Below are 15,753 nucleotides of genomic sequence, written 5' to 3'. Positions count from 1 at the left end.
TACTCTGGTTTTTTTAGTGGGTGCAGCAATGTACCTCTGCCTACCCCGCAAGGGAGTACATTAGTACAAGGCGTGAGTGCGTGTTTTTTTTTTTTTTAGTTATATAAGTTTTGCACGGCTCAGACATGAATTGACGAAACATGGCTAGTTGTTCAGGTCATTTTGGTCAGGTAAGATCAATATATCATTCATGGCAAATATATATTTATATAAGAAAACTTGACCTTAACTAAGAAACATTAGTAAATCACGTCTCAGCGCATCGTGGGAACTTTGTCCGCGCAGTTTTTACATCTGTCCGACATCTTATTACCAATCAGTAGAGGTCACATTCCTGTGGACTTTCGGCCGTCTTCGGCTAACCACTCCAAAATACACTGCGCCCCACTTCTTCTTCTTCTTCTTCTAGTGCCTCTCCACTACTGGAGGTTAACGCTCAGTTCTGCATACTCCTCTCTATTTTTCGCCAAGCGCAACAGCTGTTCTACGCTGGCCACTCCCGTCCGTTGAGGCCCTAATCGGTAGGTCTTGCCAGATCGGTCTGTCATGGGACTAACTCTGAAATCGCGTGTGTAAACCATAATAACTGTCCCGAACCTACGAAAGGTTTGGGTGGCATTTAGCGCTTTAACCTGTTTCACACAAAATTTAATACCACTTTGTCCAAGTGACTCTTAATAATTCGGCTATTATGGCCGAAAGTAAGCGGACATACGGACTCTATCAATCAACTGTATGACAATAAAATAATGTCAATAGACCTTTGCCAACTAACAAGGCAGTGGCCTAATAAATGCTAGACTTGTTGATATTTAAATGGTACATGTATGTGCAGAATATAACAGTATCATTAGAGGTCATCATTGAAATGTATCCAAATTTTTTACCGAAATCTCTTCAAAAAAATATACTCCTCAAAAACTCCCGTACGCTCACTGACCAAATAAATTTTGCGGATCAAAAATAATTAATTACTTACTTACACGGTGTTTTTAGGAAAAACATGTATGAATTGTGCACATTTTCGCAACAATCCGCCACATAATCCCAGTGGTTCGACAAAAAACGGATCGTCACCGATCGCGTTACCCATTTTCCGTCACAGCCATAGAGAAAATAAACTACAGTCACAGATTCATTACACCAGAATGTGATCCGGATCGCGTCTTCATTACACAACACCAGGCTCCCACTGCTAATCGGAATTATTTACATAACTCGAGACAATGCCGCCATGAGAACTGCTGCTAAGTAGGAAATTGACGCTGAAGACGGCACATGGCATGTTGATTCATTTATTTGACTAAAGAATATCTCATCTTATCTGCTATGTCTATGCTCACGACTGTAACCCCTTCAGGGGTTGTCAGACTTGTCAGTGGTGATTCGCAAAACCCAACCGCTTTTCGTTGTAGGTACATTAGCGGTATTTACTATATCTGATAACAGTCAACTAGTCGGCCACGCTTGAAAATACCTAGACTTTTTCCATGATCAGAATAGCCTGAAGGATTAATCTAGCGTTACGAAAACGAAATCACGTATGACAGCTCTCTGAGACTTGATTTTTCGCTAAGCAAGAGTAATCCCCCTGGCCTGTATCATCTTGTTTTGTTGGCTACTTGATATCGATATTCCCACTGCAAATCCAAGACGGAAAATTCCTGCATAAACTCGTAAATAACCCATATTATTCATGGGAATGACATACTCATACAATTTTTTTTTACCTATAAGTTGTGCTAAGTATGCGTAATTACTAAGCTAGCGATTACCATACAACTATAGTCAAATATTCACGTCATAATTTATGCGAACCTCTCAACACCCGTCAAGTCATAATCGCTAATATGCTCAGAAAAAAACATAAAGATTAAGAATGTCTACAAAGTATGAAGATAGATCAAAGCTTTATCGGAAAGATAAAACTCCATTGTATGTGTTCTGTCCCATATTTTCGTGTATTTTTCTTTGTAAACAATAACGCTTGTTGTATTGTAGGTATTGTATAAAATGCTTACCTGATTATCAGCCAAACTGCGTTTCCTAAAGCCAATGGAGGTTAGATCTGTAATTAAGAAATGATTAAGTTAATAAAATACACTTCTCGTTTGTAAACAATTAATAGGTGATTGTTTTAGGATCTAGGGTCTCTCTCTGAGATCTTAGGAGTTGTTTCATATTTAACATATTCTTTAAGGTAAAAAAATCGAATTTTGTTTACAATGATTACCAGTATTTTCTCCTTTCGTCTTATATTACAAGAAGAATTATCGGTAAAGAACAGACCTCTTTTGCAATACCTTGCCAAGCCGTGGGTAGGTTTTAAGCTTCATTACTCGTTAGTTTTCATTATGTAAGCAATTATATTGTTACCATCAAAAACATACATTGATGTCCATCAAATAAGCTTACATTGTGCAAAATTTTAAAATAATTGTGAAAAACCTACGTTGTTTTCGTAACTTGACTCGCGTGGGCTTAAACGTCTTGACCATATTTTAATTACTTTCCTAATGAGGTAAGTACTCGTATTTCATATTTATTATACATAATTATTGTTGTGGGTATTCCTCTAAGACTATGGGGAAGGTATATAGAAAGCTTCATATCGATGAAAATTCCTAATTCGGTTTAAGTAAAAAAAGCTTCAATTTTATCTCCTTCTCGTGGAGGTGGTAGATAGGAGATATATGTATAACTTTTAGTAGTATGGCCACCAATTTGTGCTATTTATTTTTTGTATGTGCAGTAAATAGTATATAGGTACTTTATCTTTATGTATGTTTACAATGGTTGGGATCTTCTTAGTGGACTGTATACATAGGTTGATTGATGAAGCAGAACAGAACAGCACTTTTCGATTTTTGAGTATTATTAAATTTATTGTAAGCAAGGATGCAGACGTTAAATGGGTTGGTGGAAGAAGATCCCAACATTGGTCCTACGAGCCGGATATCAATAATCCTAGCATTTTTTAAATACATAGGTACATATTATGCTCGTGACTGTAATCCCCAAAGGGGTAGTCAGAGGTGCGCTTTTCGCTGTAAATTTGTCGCGAGCCCTATCGTCGTTTTTAAATTAATACAATAGTACACCTTATAATAAAAATTTCTTGCACCTCCTGTGGGTTGACTGGTAGAAAATGCTTGTAGCATTAAGGCGTCCCTTTGTAAACTTATTTTTATATTTGCGCTATAAAGGATTAAATAAATAAATAAATAGTATACTCTGTATTCTTTAATTGTGTGTTGCCAGCATCAATGATGACACAGGGTGGTGAATTTCTCCGGCCGCGCGGGCTCCGAGACCTCGGGTCGATCGTGGCGCGCGCTGATTTATCAGAAGAGATATGTTACTGTTAGCCCTGTAGAGTAGAGCATAATACGGTGGAAACATTACTTTATCCAACATAATATGTTTTTCAGTTTTAAAGACTGTAAATAGGGTGTAGATATTATAATTAAATTCTTTATTGCACAAAGTAAATTGGTACAAAGGCGTACTTAATCCTAGTAGCATTCTCTACCAGTTAATACACACAAAGGCCTTTATAGATCCTATTTAATATATTTATTTATGTAATTATTTAGTGCACGAATATAAAAAATACAGGAGGTGCAGGAAAATTGGTAATATATTAGGTATTATTAAATAGGATCCTTTAAAATAAGCTATTTCTGACTGGCTAACTCTACTACGATGTGAAAAAACTAGTAGTTCTAATGTCACAGTTTCGCTAAAATTAACAGTTCATAAATGAATATGAACCACTAACTTTAGTATACTCTACACACGATCAGCATGAATGCAGTCTAAACAAGAGTCTCGTCTCTACACGTCCACATTTCAACAAAGGTCGTCGAAGTTTCTTCCTCAACATGTCGCAACGTGTTGTTTCAACTATTCGACTATCGATTCGTGATGGAGAAAGGTGAGCTATTGACTCGTTGAGTCGTTAAAATGACAATTAGCTCTTTATTGTCACTATTGTTTCATTGCTCAGACGGCTGGATGTCAATTGATGAGGTTGGATGTCAAATTATAATGTATACTGTAGGTCTATGTGTTATACTTACATAAGAGGACAAGTATTATTTCTTGGTTAAGTATTTAGACATAAACATATCGCTCGATCGATATGTATCGATATTAAACTCGTAAGCAATGAAAAAGTTTCAGTGACATATGAATCAGATGGCTCTTTAACTTGTTCAGTGTATTATAATTACGTGTAGGTACCTACATATAAGCAATTTTTGGTGGGTTAGATTTTCGGTCATGCAGACGAAGATATATATGTAAGTAAATATGACATATATAAATGTAACTATATATATTTCATTTCAAATTTTGCGTAAAATAGAAACTATTTAAATTTAAAGATAAACTCACGAGCGAAGTAAAAAGTAGCGTATCATTTACAGCGCAGCTAAAAACTATCAGATGATCATTATTAGCACAGCTAGTGACTAGTACTGGCTAATGGGACAAATAACCTCTAAATGTGAGTGAAAGTGTATCGTGCGTGCCGGCGCCGGCGCAGGATCGCGTGGCACCGGGAGGGTCACTCTATCTTAGAGGTTTCGGAGGTATTCTATTCCATTCTGAGTATATACATAATATAATAATAAACACTCGCGCCTTGTACTAATGTACTCCCTTGTGGGGTAGGCAGAGGTTCATTGCTGCACCCACTTTTCGCCAGTGTTATGTTAGTCCCAATGTAAGCAGCGCTGCAGCCGCGCTGCTTTTATTTGAAGGCGCCCTAATAGGGGGCGGGCCTATTGCAATTTTAGGGCAACTCCAAGACCCGAAGAAAACAAATATCTGTATTTAAACAAATATCTGCCCCAGCCGGGAATCGAACCCGGGACCTTCGGCATAGCAGTCAGGTTCACTAACCACTACACTATTCGGCCGTCTATTCTATATCTCGTAGTATTAAACGTATCAATTGCGTGACAGATTTCTTTCGTTGTTTTTGTCAATCTAGAGTAGCCTCGAGGCTCGCGTGGCGGCCATCACGAGACGTTGAAGATGGCAATGATCTGTGCCTCCACCACCACTTCTACTATTCTTCTGCTGCAGCGCACTCCGGTACCAGAGTTGAGATCTGGTAAATGGCTTATCCATTCTATTCTATCCTGATAGGGGGTGAATTTCCTGTACGTGGCTCTCTCGAGTGGAACCTTTGTACATATCCCCTTCATTTCAGCTCAACCAGCCTAGCTCCCGAGTAAACTGGAGTAGGCTTATCCATTGTCCCTAGTGCGGGTCCTAAGACGAGTATTCTTTGAGTACGGGAAGTGAGCGTGTGAGAGTGAACAGCTCCGGCATCTGTCAGAATATCAGGAAGAGGACTTATCTACCCGAGGCCGTACACATTGAGTCACTTAAAAGGGCCAGCTGAAAATCAGCGCTGTGGCCTTACTGTCCACAGCTCATGCTGAGCTGGTGCCGTTTCGACACTCCGGATAACAACCCGTTCTGTTATTGTTTTGTATTTTTGTTTTTGTCTCATGTTGTATTTTTTTGTCCTTGTTGTTTTTGTATACGTATTTCTTTTCTTTAAATCTGTATTTTTCTTTTTGTTGTTGTTGCTGTCCATGTGTCTTTCTTTATCTTTAGTCGGCCATTAATCTGCTATTACACGGATCCGCAATGAAATGACAGTCAGGAACAGTCAAAGAACGACGCTTATCTGACTGACTAAGGCCTTGGTCTCCTATTTACGCCGTAGGTCGCGTCCGGCGTCACGCCGTAGGCCGCGTCACGATGCTCACTATAGAAATGTACTGATGCGGTCTCCCTCACACGCCGACGTTGGCGCGTAGACATAATGAGCATTGTGACGCGGCCTACGGCGGTGACACTTGACGCGACCTACGGAGTAAATAGGAGACCCGGGCCTAATCCTTTCGCTATGGTGACAAACCCAAGACGCTCTCGCAGTTATCACGGGCTCGCTGAGAAAAATATTATTTAGTAGTTATGTAGGTACCTTAGATTAATTAAACGGACAAGATAGCACATACAAAAACAGAGCAAAAACTAACCAGAGTCTTGAGCACAAGTTTCGATCCACCGTTAACGTTGCGTATCGTCAACTGTCACTGTCCAAAATGTAAGGCAAGTTAGTTCCAAAAGTGACATTTGTTTTTTCCATACGTGGAGGTTGAATTTCACCAAACGCTAAACGTATTTAGTAGCCTGTCATACGTCTGTCAGTTACTACTACTAGTACAAAATGTATTTAAAATTTGATTAAACACGGCGTTTGGTAAAAGTGATCCTTCGTGTAGATTCGAAAATAGCAAATCTTTGGACTGAACTAATTCGTATGAAATTATCGTTGTTATTTACTGACAGTTATTATTGTTTTTCTTTCGCCATTTCTAATTTATTTTATTTCCAAATCATCAGAACGGCATTCCGCTCTGCATCTTGCAAATAAATCCATATCAACACATAAGTAGTTGCGGAGTAGAGAAAGAGAATCAATGGCATTGGCTGTTCATTGACTTCACAGCCGCAAACATATACAATATATACTTGTATCAAGAAGCGCGAGAAACAACGCGATCTACTTTCAAAGAGGTCCCATTGACCATGACTTTTACGATTCCGAGCGATCGTACAACACGTGTCTTTAACACTATCGCTTATAGGTATAGGTACTTACACGTCATACCAGTGTAGTGTAAAAAGTAAACAGAATAGGACCTGAGCCTACCCTGCAAAGAGACACAGTAGGTATACTTTTATAAAACTTATAACAAAAATGTGACTTTGCCACATGTTGACGACCGAATGGCGTAGTGGTTAGCGACCCTGACTACTGAACCGATGGTCCCGGGTTCGATTCCCGGCTGGGGCAGATATTTGTTTAAACACAGATATTTGTTCTCAGGTCTTGGATGTGCCCGTAAAATGGCAATAGGCCCGCCCCCTATTACATTGGGACTAACATAACACTCTGGCGAAAAGTGGGTGCAGCAATGCACCTCTGCCTACCCCGCAAGGGAGTACATTAGTACAAGGCGTGAGTGTGTGTGTGTGTGTGTTATAGCAAACATGTGACTTTGCCATTTGTTGCGTTCTAAACTTTTTAAATTTCAGCAAAATTTTAATGAAAGTCCTTTTTTCAAATACTACATATTATGTAGGTAACATATCTGTTATGTTATTGTGAACTCCAAGCAGTTAAATTAAGCCATCAACAACACCTGATTACACATGTACATAGGGTTTTTATCTTGTATTTAATTATTCTCTTGCAACACACACACACACACACACATACTTTACCTAGGAACTCGGCACTACGTTTTTACCAGACTGAGAACGCATGCAAAGGTTTAATTATACAAGTAATTGTGTTACTACACTACCTTGTATGTCGAGTTGCTTATAAAAATTTGAAAAACATAATATCTTACGAATTTTACATTATACATATTAGTTATTTATAGGTACATACATATATGAAAACTAATCGGCTAGTCCCCCGCCATGGTGACAAATGACAGTACACCCGTAGTGTTACTATAAACTTTTCTTGTTTACTATGACTGGCAACATAATCTTAGTTTCATCAAAAACACACACAATACAATACACCAATCATGAGCTGGCTAAGTTAAATAATAGCTCGGATATCATCAGCAGTAAGTGTAAGTACCCTGTACTCTGTTGTTTTCAGCAGTTCGCTTATAGCCTAGCCATTTTGCCGAAAGATTCTCGGGCAGTACATTGCAGAGAATCGTATTAACTACCTTAACACAATTAAATACGCAAATAAGATTAATACAGTATGTAGGTCAGTATCGCAAACTCAAAATTATAATAATTATTTATTGTATCATCCAAGTACGATCCTTGCAAAACTGAGAGATTATAAAATTACTATTTGTATAGAGAAGTAATTTATCCTATTATTTATTTGAATTATTCCAAAGCTCGAGCTATTTGCTGCAAAAGGTCAATAGAAATTGCATTACGTTATTGCTCCAGTAATGAATAATTGTAATCTTTATGCCCTTGTTTAAGAATTGCATATTATTTATTGGATATATAACGAATGTATATTATATTTTTAAAACCTTAAGCTACAATTTCTTTGTAATACGTAGGTATATATAAGTTTTTGTAAAACATTTACACTTAACATTATTTTTTTATAAATTAATAAATATATTTTAATCTTTATATAAAGTAGACATGGTCAGCATCTCATAATTTAAATAAAGTCTTGTACAAGTCTAGATTAGTCCTAAGTCTCACACACTTCACAAGAAAGTGCGGATGTTTGCGTAACTAGTATATAAGTAGGTAAGTATACACAAGTACCTAATATACTTAGTGAGTACATAATATACTGATAGAAGTGCAAGTGATTATGAGAAGATCTCGGGTGAATGTGCGGGATCGCATGCGTTATTTAAAACCCATTAGTACGATAGTACCTAGTAGGTAGAGTTCTAGGCATATAATTATGTACATAGAAAATACTTTTATGCATGATATAGACGAAATTTACATTGAAATATTTTTCTCCACATAATACTTAATATATCCGCACGAACAATATAGTACCTAAGGATTTATATATTTTTTCAAGTAAATTATAGTATTTTTACAATAAGTACTTAACCAAAAAGAAAATGATTTGGTACTTATACCTAGCTACATAAGCAAAGGCTGCGTATTTCTAATTATTATTAGGTAGGTATATCGTAAACAAACTAAATTTACTTAAATACATTTTCAAAAGAGTTATATAGAATAAACCAAAGAAGATAAGAGTACATAATAAGTCGCTTGAGCTTCTTAGTACCTACATTTGTGTGTTATTTCACAACTGTATTGAACGCTCGTTCTAAGTGTACTAAGTAATATGTAATGTTACGAATTATTTCAATTTGAGAAACTAATGATGACTTCTCGCAGGTGAATGCAAATAGGCTAAGAGACTGTGTGATTGTGCCCAGCTGAAGCTTGCTTTAATTTAATGCAGAAAACGTATGTAAGTAAATAATAATAAGTAGGTACTCTGGTTCTACACCTCATCACCACTACCGATCACGACCCCACTGCTGGGGCACGGATCTCCTTTCAAGGAAGGGTTTTAGGCCTAGTCTACCACGCTGGCCTAGTGCGGGTTGGAAGAAGAAGTTGGTTTGGAAGCAAGCTTGTGCTAAGGGAGTTGTCGGTAAGTGGTCAACCCGACTATTAGATGTTGTCAAGACTAGGCTTTACGATTGCTGCCGAAACTTTTAGTTAAACTTTTAGCCGAGTAATAGGGAATATGCAAGTGGTTCAAATAAAGGTCAAATATTATTTATAATAAACTTTGTTGTTTCATAACTACGACTCCATCATTATTTTAGATTATAATTTATTTTTGAGCAAGTAAATGAAGTTGAAAAGTACAAAAAAACTTCGGTAAATTCTAACTTCCGTGAAACGTCACCCATTTTCTTAGGGCGGATGTGACGTCATAATCCTTTATATATCAATCTCAGAATAATAACTTCTTTGCGTTTGCGTATAGTTAAATAAATGTCAAGTGTAAACAAAGAAATGTTAATGTCACCGAGTATTTGTGATGCTCGTTGTGATCAGATACGATGGATCACATAAAAATTCTTCCAATACGAGTAGATCCTAGCCTCCTATAACCTCTCCACTTCTTGTTTGATATGCTTGTTTGTTTGCAAAGTTTAGGACTTTTTATATTTTTTGTTGGTAGTGTATGGGCTGCCACTAGTTGTTCTATTGTAATGAGGCGTAAACAGCCATTCGCTAGTCAACTAGCCACTCAAATATGCTCCATATTGCAACACAATAAAATTAAATTTGTATTGTAAGTATTATGACATGAACATGACACAAGTTGCTCTTTCTACTTTTAGGTTATAATGGCAGTCGTTAGCATATTTCAAAAGTTGTTATTTTTTTCTAAATTAAGTTATGGAAGAATTCTCGTAATCAGAAGAACTGGACACATTAAATTTATTACGCAGTATGAACGAGTAAACTGTGGCCAGCTGCGGAAAAGGACAGCAAAGACTATTGAAAAGTCGAGAGCCGTGTGCCCAAATATTAGGGAATATGCATATATTTTTATACTCTTATTCGATAGTTTAGATAAGGGGGTTTAGACCTTTGAGATATGCACAATGGTTCCATTCAAGAGAGCCAGGTGCAGGTTCTTACACCCCCACAGATAATAGAATAGAATGACCCACTAACCCTAGTCTCTCTTACTGAGAACCAAAGTTACAGTAAGTACTAACATACAATACAAATATTACTTTATATTCATATTGCCATAATAGCGTAATATTGTGTACAAAGGTCCTCTGGTTTGCGCTCTCCCATTTCAAAAGAGCTACTAGCAGCTATTTACGAGCTCCCATTACAAAACAGCCACTGGTCACACTTTATTACCATTACAAAACAGCCACTGATCACACTTTATACACTTCCTTTTTCGTTTGTTACCATGACAACATTGGTTTGTTGAAAATACAAAAGTACTCTGTGATTACTTGATTAGGTAAAAAATCTATGCCGACTGACGGAACTCATTATTCTGAGCCGTGAAATTAAACGATTATGACGTCACGACAGCCCGCCATCCTGACGGGAATTTCAAAGTGGTCGTGATGGTTGTAATTTTTTAACTTTCTTTAAAATACCTTAAATTACTTATTTTGGCGTAGAATTTTTTTTTACTATAATAAAGTGATGTAAAACTATCCAATAAAAGTATAAAAAAAAATTACGCATACTCCCTATTGCCAATGTTGGTTTAAGGTAAAGTTTTATTAGTTTTAGTTGGTGCCTACAACACATTAACTATTACATAATAAAATAATTAAACGTTGTTTATGGTGCCTACAATTTAAGTAATAATATAATTAAACGTTTTTAATTCAAATTAAATTCGTGACCTGCTATAAAAGCCAATATCGCCGCCATACAGCGAAAAACAATTAAAACCACTAAACTAGGCTTTTTACAGACAGATAAAAGAACATAAAAAAATAAGAAGTGTCGTACTTTTAGATCTTAGAGACTTTGAATCCTTTTGAGAAAAATTTCGAGGTACCTATATAGCGACGATATGATTGATTCAAACTCAGAACGCCGATATGAGCGTAAACGGCCTAGCTATGTTAGTAATAGCTTTGCCAGGAGGGTTACTCTATACTAACGAAAAACGAACGAAAGAGACCTGTCAGGTTCGTTTAATACAACGAGATAGAGTCGTGGCTCGCGCCGCAGCGCTTCGAAATTTCGTTTCATAGAGTGACCCGAAAGGTCGCGATATACACTTGCAAACATTGCGTTATTCGCTGCCAGTTACAATGGCTACAACTGAGATCCGTTCACAAACTGAGATGTTAAGTTCAAAGATGGCTACGGTAGTTGAAATAGGGAAACGAGCCGAAATGAATCTACGGCGCACAATCTCATTAAAATGGGAGTTTAATAATTACATATTTTTGTGTGTTTTTTAATCTATTTTATATTTATCTTCAATGCAACTATGTAATCTGCTAGTTTCTTAATTTAATGTTGGTGTTGAATGATATCCCCAAACCTAAGGCCAAGCGAGGAGATTACGGTAAAATCCCTGCAGTTTTGGAGGAGGAAGATATGGGGTCTTGAAGTGAACTTCTACTGTGTTTTTTTTAACTCTTGATGTGCCTTTCATTGTGTTATTTCGTGTATTCTCGTACAGTGGTCCGGCGTGACTCTCTTCACATCATTACGAGTGTGTCGCAAGCCATGTTGCAGTAGCGACCTTTAGTCGAATTACCCACCATCTCTAATATCTTACTAATAATCATTGTAAATAATAATAATTTTCATTGGCACACTAGTAAGTGGCGGCCTATGAGGTCTCAGATATCCTGGCTTGTATGGCTAACATTGGGACTAGAAGCTACAACGGTCTACATCGGTCATACACTCACGAGCAATGAAAGAGTTGCAGTTCCAATAGCATCAATTTACTTAAGTAAATTGTAACGCTTCTTAAACTGTACTTGCGACTAACTGTTTAAGTATTTATTAGTAAAAATTACTATGTATATTCCGTAAGATTTACACGTAACCTAAAACCTAGATAAGTCCGAGTGTCTAATCACTTACGTTACTAGTTGCCTAGACCACTTCCAACGAGCCACAGGATTAACTTAAGACCTAATACCTACTTAGGTCAGAGAGAAACTCAGAACCTATTTGGAGCTGTCAATTTTGAAAGTTAAACGGAGAGATACAAAAATTAGGGAATTGATCATAAATCTTTACTTTATACAATTTAGAAACCTCCGAAAAGACATTCTGGGCTGACCACAAAAGTTAAGCCAGTTTTCTACATAGCTGTTTAGTGCTCAGCCTCAAAAGCCTTATATGTCTGTCAAGTACCATTTTAAATTAATAATCATAAAATGTATACCGTGAACGAATAAAATATTAACAAAAAGCACCCCCATAAACAACAGCTTTCAATACTTCAACACAAACCTTTCAATAATTAAATAAAGCCCAAAGAATGCGTAAAGGTCTTACTACCGCGGGCGATCTCGTCCAGTCAACAACAGATCTCTCGTAATTGGCAATTATGCCCTATCTCCGTACACAATAAGTTATGAACATAACTCGGATAAGTGATGTGCAATGCTGGCATTTACTCACTTACATAATGTTATTGTTTTACTGGATTTTGAATAGATTGTCGGACTTAGGGTGATGCGGTGATGAAAAGCAAGTATATAGCAATAGTATTTAATATAATTTTTATTTATTTAATTAGTGCTTCGGTACGACTAAGAGCCAATAAATATATAAGCTATAGGTACCTACTTGTTATAGGAGGACATGTTTACTATCTAGAATAAAAACAAGGTTTACTTGTTACACATCATTTTCAGTTCGTATGCTCATTATGTATGTCTGTATTTCTGTATGTTTGTAGTTCGAAAGATGTTATTTAAAATAGGAAAACAAACATGTGTATGCAATATTCCTAAGTTCAAAAAATCTGAACGAAAAATCGTTCAGCCATTTGGAAGCTACGCTATCACAGACGGATATTAATAAATAATAAATAAATAAATATGTGGGGACATCTCACACACGGCCATCCGACCCCAAGCTAGGCAGAACCTGTGTTATGGGTGTCAGACAGCTGATATATCTACAAAAATACATAGATAGATAGATACTAAATATAAATACCAACACCCAAGACCCGAGTACAAATATCTGTGTTTAAATAAATATCTGCCCCAGCCGGGAATCGAACCCGGGACCTTCGGCTCAGTAGTCAGGGTCACTAACCACTACGCCATTCGGTCGTCATATTATGTATGTATGTATTCATATACATATACACAGACACGTTAAACTTTTACTATTCGTAGCCGAGTGACTTTATCTTTCATCCCACTGTACCCAGTGCGGTCACGTATTATAAGTGACCATAGAGAGATGTTGCAGAAGATAGATCGCTATCGGTGGACGTTATTTAATGACAATGTACACTGTTACATGATGGTCAAGACCATGAATATATGATGATGATGTGATGTATGAAATATATGTATTATGGCATCATGGGTGTTCTTAGAGTAGAAAATAGGTCATTATGATTTTAAAAAGTTATATCTTCTTATTATAAAGTAGCACAGACGTGGTGCCGCAACGAGTAAAATCTTGTTCTTTCATTCCAGAGCTACAGCGTTTTAAATTTTTTGCATGTAGCAGTTAATAGATACACTTAATGGAATTCACTAAATTGAAGAGTGATCTTCTATATCCTCTAAACCTATCGCACTACCAATCACTTTTCCAAAATTACCGAAGGTTTATTGGTAGAGAATGCTGCTAGCATTAAGTTCGCCTTTGTACCAATTTACTTTGTGCATTATAATAAAAATATATATAATAATATATAAACACTCACACCTTGTACTAATGTACTCCCTTGCGGGGTAGGCAGAGGTGCATTGCTGCACCCACTTTTCGCCAGTGTTTATGTTAGTCCCAATGTAATAGGGGGCGGGCCTATTGCCATTTTACAGGCACATCCAAGACCCGAGAACAAATATCTGTGTTTAAACAAATATCTACCCCGGCCGGGAATCGAACCAGCAATTAATAAAATATACTTAATAGAATTCACTAAATAGAAAAGTGATCCTCTATATCCACTAAACACTTTTCCAAAATCACCAAAGGTTAATTGGTAGAGAATGTTGCTAGCATGAAGTTTGCCTTTGTACCAATTTACTGTGCGCAGTAAAGAATTTATTATTAATTGTCTGAAATGCTAATTATATATCATTAACTTATCTCTCCTTCTTATTGTCTTTTCCTCTGATCATCGGTGGTCCAGCGGGCCAGGGGGCTTCCCACTTTTAGCGCATTTCACGTCGTGACCAAACAATTCAGAATGATAAGAATTAACGTAGGTACTTCATCAAAATTCTAACAATTTACTCAAAGCTCATAAATAATAGTTTCAATTGCGGTATCAACTTGTCAGCAACAATCACTGTATACAATGTTGTTGCCTACAGGGTAAATAAAGAACTGTTACTGCCCTAGGGAATTAAGAGATCGAGAGTTTATTATTTACTTATATACTTTTTATTATTTAACTAAACACAAATCATCCAATACTTGAATATAAATCATTTCTTTAAAGTCAAAAAACTATTACATCGAATGGGGTGATGCTAAAGTCATATTATAAATAGGTATGTATTGACATTTATTAAACTTGCACAATGTCCAATATCGGTAAAATCCATTAATTTGTTTGCATGTCTGTCTGTCTGTCATTCATTACATTATATGACTTTCATTTGACACCTTATCCAACTAAAATTACTTTTAAATTATTTTATGGCGATCCGTGACTTAAGACAATTAAAAAAATTACATGCGTGATTGCTGCTGACAGTTTTTTTTTGCATTACGGGGAAATGTAGGTAGTTAAATTCTTCAAAGGCCAAATAGTTTGTTTATAATAAATTCAACTATTTACAACAAGCTTAGTTTAGAATTTAGCAAGTCAATAAAGTAAACTTAATAATCATAACATCATTCAAATATGATACCAATGAAATGATTACCGTATACGTATGTACATAGTACAGTTTATACATAAATATTATACACGTACCAGAAAAATACAGATAATATAACAACATCGCTATTAAAATAGGCATGCTGAAGTGGAAATGTGTAGGCCATATCTGCCGAAGAACCGATAATCTTTACAGCAGACACGTTCTCCAGCATAAATTATGAACTTTTACAAGCCAGTCTTCTACTTATTTGAACGATTATCATCTTCACAACTCTTATTTAAATTACCTACCTCTAAAGTTCAATATAACAATTTCATATGAACTGAACTTGCGCGTTGAATTGTTTTGTATGAAGAATTTAATTCATAATTTTATTGTTAAAGATTGCTTAAAAGTTTCAGTTTGGAGCCTTAGCAAAGATTCCAAATGCCTAATATAATAGCTCTATGTAATTTAAATTGCAGTTTAGCTCCATTACACATACTCGGCGCAGGTCATACTCTAGTTTCGTAGAAAAATAAAGAAAAAATCGCACTCAAGCTGTAGACATCTAATTGTTGGTGTTAGTTTCGTGTCACCAGTGTCTCAACGCTGCACTGGCAGCTTACGAAATGCACCTCGTCATTTGTTTTTT

General features: G+C 36.4%; 1 protein-coding gene across 2 annotated transcripts in view; it reads right to left on the bottom strand.

Annotated features, from left to right (window-relative positions):
- The window catches only part of LOC105394621, a 65,799-nt gene that overhangs the window by 47,489 nt on the left and 2,557 nt on the right, over positions 1 to 15,753 (bottom strand). For both annotated transcript variants that reach the window (XM_038106839.2, XM_038106840.2), the window contains one exon: positions 2,022 to 2,068. The gene's annotated coding sequence lies outside the window, so the exon portion shown is untranslated. The remainder of the gene's footprint in view (positions 1 to 2,021; positions 2,069 to 15,753) is intronic.

The sequence above is a fragment of the Plutella xylostella genome, chromosome 7, assembly GCF_932276165.1.
Source record: "Plutella xylostella chromosome 7, ilPluXylo3.1, whole genome shotgun sequence".
Lineage (NCBI taxonomy): Eukaryota > Metazoa > Arthropoda > Insecta > Lepidoptera > Plutellidae > Plutella > Plutella xylostella.
The sequence above is the reverse complement of the archived record's forward strand: the minus strand, read 5'-3'. Positions and strand labels throughout refer to the sequence as shown.